Here is a 5,475-nt window from a genome sequence, read left to right as displayed (position 1 = left end):
TCTGACCTGCATGCTGATTTATCCTGGTGTGCTTCAGACTTACATGGTAAACTTGGTAACTTCCATGTCAGGGAATTTATGAGAAATGAACAATCCATGTCAAATGAACAGCCACAAATATTGGTAAAAATATAAGAGTCAGAAAACTAAAGCATCTACAAAGCTCCTAAATAGCTACAAGGTCCTTCCTCCTGTCATCCAGCACAATCTCTGTCCCACCCCATGACTGGATACAAGACTAAAGTCACATTAAAAATTTCAGGTAGATGGTGATTTGTCTTTGTAATGGGAAGAAAGACACTCTTCCACTTGAAAAAATACAGGCTCCTCCACTCTTTTAGATATTTGCTCTCTTCTTTCTCCAGCCAATATGCACCTTCCTGTGCAGAGTTTTCCACTCCATTAGCCCACAATATATTATTCATGCTGTCTCCTTAAATCTGTGCCATCTTCCCTCCTCAATGCCAACTGGACAGAGTATATTTAAGCTTGAAAATTAGGCATAGAACTGACTTGTAAATACACCTCATCCTCTGGGAAGCTCAGCTTTCTGAGCTCTGGGGTGTGTGCACCACCGCCTCTTCCCTTTGTAAGGAGCCAGCTAATCCCAGAATGGCTAACACAATGTAAACTCAGTTTATGAGTCTCATTGGAACCCAGGATTTGGCACAAGAACTTGGACTGAAGAATCCACTAAAAAACTTGGCCCTCAAGGAGCTAGTACTGTTCTGCTTGTCCTGGGCATCTCAAAGGAAGAATGGAACAATTGCTGCTTGCAATTAATGATTCCATTGCCATGTCCTACCTCTTCCTCAGAATGAGCATCATCATTTCCTGGTATAACATGGCAAGAAAACATTAGGCTATTTATGCTTTGTGTAAGTGATGGAGCTGAGGGAGAGAAAATAATGAAGTCACTCCTTGTATTTAATTGTTTTTTGGCTAGAGGAGCTCTTTAAGAACTTTGCTTTGAAAAAGCTTGGCCAAAAAGAAGTAGTAAATATCTCACTGACAGGGTTCATTAATGGCACACTAGAATAACTTCTTTTAGGGGTTTCCAAAAGAGAGAATGGATGGGTGAATGACTCATCTTTGAAAAGGTTTGCAGTCTCCAAATTTAAAACAGCAGCCCCAGACATTAATATTTATAGCTTCTCATTGTATTGTGACAAATGAGTGTTTATCCACACTGTTGAATGCTACCTGTTCCAAATGCTTACTAAACGGATAGCAACTGAGCTCTGTTCTTGATAGCAAAGTCAAGATATTGAAGTCAGTATTGTGGCAAAGGAAAGAGAGGAGTCCTGCACATTATACAACATTTTACAAAGGTTCTACTGAAAGCTTAAACTGACTTTAAAGTAAAATCCTTTATCTGATATTTATGTTAAAAGATTTTTATGGAAAAAGGCCTATTATGATCCTTGAATACCTTTCCAAGGTATTCTTTGGAAAGGAATACCTATGTCATCATCAAAATGCAAATTAAAATTGCTTGCATTGATACTGAAAGAAAATAAGGTATTCCAGAAACATCATCTTCATGCAAATATTTGCAATGGTTGTTTATTCCATTTGTGAAACCTACTCAACATAAAATGCACAGTTAAAACTAAGTTTAAATAAACAAGTTCCAACATTGTGTCACTGTGAGAATTATCATTAACTGTGATGAAAGTATGTCTCCCTTTCCTCTTTTCTGTTAATTTGTGATGATCTAAGCAGGCTTTGCACCATAGGAAAATAGTTAGTAGATTAGTTAGGTTAGTACAACCAAATCAAAGAATTTGAGGCTAGGAAACAACAAGCATAGTGTGATGCTGGCAGAGTGGACTGCCAGCAAAATACTGCTTTTCTTGTCAGTAATCCATAGCTCCTATACTTTGACACTGGTCCTCAAGAGAGAGCCATAAATTAAGAATAACCATAATTTTAGCCTATCCTGTATTTTCTCCTAGATATTGTAATGCTTCTTCAAGTTTCTGATGCATAAAATGAGATTTTTTTTTTCTCCCCAAGCCTTTTTCTTCTGTGCTCCTGTACATTACCTGTAGAAGGATTCAAGATATGTTCAAGTAGTAAATGTTGGGTTTTGTGGTTTGTTTTTTTTTTCATATAAGAACAATCCCTTTCAGCTAAACCCCACTTATTCTCCTACATCTTGTCTTGCCTGGAGTTTCCCCCACTCTTCTGTAGTTTAACCAGAATGCAGCATTCATCATCACATTATTTATTTTTCCACTTAATGTGATTCCAATATATATATATATCTTTCTGCTACTGAATTTGGTACCTCTTCTTCCCTCTCAAAAATCCAAAGGCATGGCCCCTGACTATACCATATTCATTCACTCTGATGCCTTCTTCAGTCTACCGCTTCTGTCACCCTTTTCATAGCCACCATTTCTTTACCGTGTGCTATGTGTTTGTGCATTTACCTGGCCACTCAAATACTTTCTTTCTTATTCCCACCCCAATAAATCTCTTCTAAAACTCACATTTTCTGTAAGTAAAAAATTGTTTCTTATACCTGAAAATGTTAATTGGGTCAAATTAAATGTATCACCACTGATTTACATTTTAAATCCTTGGGCATCTCTCCTGCTCTATTACTCTCTGAATGAGAGTTTTTCCTGATTTGTCCTTGGCAAAATACAGAATTTCTGAAATAAAGAGAGTAGATAGTTAAATTTTCAAATGGTCTATTTTTGGGCACCCAAATCAAGACTTGGTGTATTCTGGTGTACTCTGGAAATTAGTTCTGCCAAGAGAATGAAATTTTAGGTTGAGTTTTAGGCTTCAAACCATGCCAAACCTCTTGTCAGTCTGGAAAACCTTGCCCTTTATGTCTCAGTCATTGCTAAAGAGATTGCTGACATTCATCAGTCAGTACTATTGATATGAAGTGTAGTGAGACAAATGTCATCCTTTTCCCCTTGCTTATTGGGGGGATGGATTGCATAAATTGCTATACTTATGATACTGCTGAAAACCTTATCTTTCTCTGTTTTGCTGGAATTGTTTATGGTGTTTGAGACAACCACAAGACCCAGGCCAAAGAGCTACACTTGCTTTGAAAATGAGAACCTGATTTTATACAGAAACATCCTATTTTGTTACAGAAAATGTCCTATTCTGACAATTAGAAACCATAGCAGAGGAAACTTTTTATGCATGGCTGTAATAATTTTTGGAAATGTAAGTCATGCAACTGGGTGGCATGAGTCATGCTCAAAACACTTCCCTAGTGATAAAACCCCTGCCAGTTTCATAAAGTTCATTTTGTTCAAAGACAGTTAGTTTGATTATGGAACCTAGTAATTTCCTTGAAAAAATCATCAGCTTGTAACACCAGATTGAAATAGTTTGTAGCACCGACAGTGACCATAGACCACATAATTTTAAAAATAAATTTCATTTTAAAAATTGCCAGTTTCTTCCTTAAGACTGGAATTAGTAAAGGACAACAGTCACAAGGAGAGAATTCAATGCAAGGACATTTAGATGTGCTGTAGCCAAGTGGTGTTCAAAAACCCAGATCAGCTTCTCCGAGGCAGTGTGCAGGGAGATGTATTCTCTGGGTTCAGAAAAATCAGCTTTGCCCTGGATGCTCTGGCCTTTCTTGGGGGCTCCTTAAATACACTCAGCTCCCAGCTGAAGGGAGGGGCCAGCCCAGGTGAAGAATTGCAGCCAGAATCTGTTTTTTGGAAACAGGAACTGTAATGTTTTCAAAATCATAGCAGACTTAGGCTTTTCAGACCACAGATGATGGAGGAAGTGCTCTTGAGGTCTAAAAGCTACAGAATTCTCTCTCAAGCAAGAGGCCACAGCTCTTGCTCTGGCTGAGCATTATGGAGAGTCCCTACTCGCTATTCTATAGGATATTGAGTCTTTCATATCCTCTCAGCTTCCTCTCAGCCTGGAGTTTGTTCAGTATTCATGGAGCAGGGGAAGGGTGGAAGACTGTCTCTAGCCCCATGAATGCCAGGGCTTAAGGTTGCTATATGGTACTGAAAACAAAAGTGATTGCATTTTCACAGCAGGATGTTTTTCCTAGGTATTTAGTATTTGTGAGTCATTCTGTATCTCCTGGAAGCATAAACTAAAGTCCACAAATCTGATTAATGAAAGTAGTCACATCTGTTTAGCCTAGGTCTATAACAACTGGAAAGCACACTCAATATTTGGACCAAATTTCTCAAGTTTCTCACTGTTTAAATAAAATAGAAAATAAAAAAATAACAAAAAAAAGAGTGAATGTCATTCTTTTCAGTAAAGTTTTCAGACTAACAGCTATTTGTACAAGAATGTCAGGGAAATTCTGACCATTAAGAGGACTTCTTTGTTCTTAGTCTAACAGATTTTCTGTATAAAGCTTTTCAGGCATCTGTACCCTCTCCCTATGCATACCCATTTCCCCATTAATCAAAGTTACACAACAATCCAATATTTTTTGCTACAATTCTAGGGCTTGATTCCATATTTCACTCTTGGCCATGAACCAATACAACAGTTTTATGGCAAAAAGCCAAAAAAAAAAAGCCAAAATAAATTTTGCAATACAAACTGAAAGGTTCCCAATAAAAAGGCTTGTTCCTTTTCTTTAAGAGTTTCATTGGCTTACCTCTATTCTACCTCTGCAGAGATAAGTGACATCTCAGGCTGACCAGGCAGCTGCCAGTGAAAGCATCACAATACACAACACAGATGATGACTTATAGTTTATGAATAATGCCCAACATGGTGTTTAGTGATGCTATTGGCTGTACGTCCTTCATGTCAGAAGTGGTCAATATCCTGATTAGCCATGGTCTCTGGAAGTCCCACAGCTCTTTCCTGAAAATTAGGCTGATTTCTGTGGTTTTATTTCAGTTTAAAGAAGTACATTCCCCATGATTTTTATGGCTATGCTGAGATAGAGTCGTAGCCAATGAGTACTGTGGAGATTTTTTTTTTATTTCAAGAAACCATTTCGTGTTCCTCTTTGGGGTTTGGAATGCAAATGTGCTTTACATTTGTACAGCCTTATGAGAGCCTTAGAGTTTCCTCCATTTGTGCATCTGTGTCAGTGCCAGCCAGCAAAAGGCTCTTAAAGTTTTATTGTAGTTCTGACAACTGGCAATATCCAAACATTTCTAGGAAAATTTCATAGTGAGAAATAGCAATGAGGCAGGTGGCCAAGAGTACATGTGGCAGCAATGACATAAAAACATATGGAAATTACACTTGAAACATGGTGGAGGGGAGCATAATTATTTACTAAAGCAAGTAATTCTTTGGATTTTCGGGGCAAAACTGTTTCTGAATGAAGGGTGACTGCTGCATGTGGGTGCCATTAAAGGTGTTGTGCATTATAAATAAGTTGTGCTCTGTTAGGAAAAACAGATTGGGCACAACTCACCTTTTAAAAACCAACAATCTGCTAGAAGTACCAGTACTTCTAAATAAAGCATCTTTAATCTCTGAGGCTGTTTG

This window comes from Calypte anna, chromosome 2, assembly GCF_003957555.1.
Source record: "Calypte anna isolate BGI_N300 chromosome 2, bCalAnn1_v1.p, whole genome shotgun sequence".
NCBI classification, from domain to species: Eukaryota; Metazoa; Chordata; class Aves; order Apodiformes; family Trochilidae; genus Calypte; species Calypte anna.
This window is presented reverse-complemented; position numbering follows the sequence as displayed.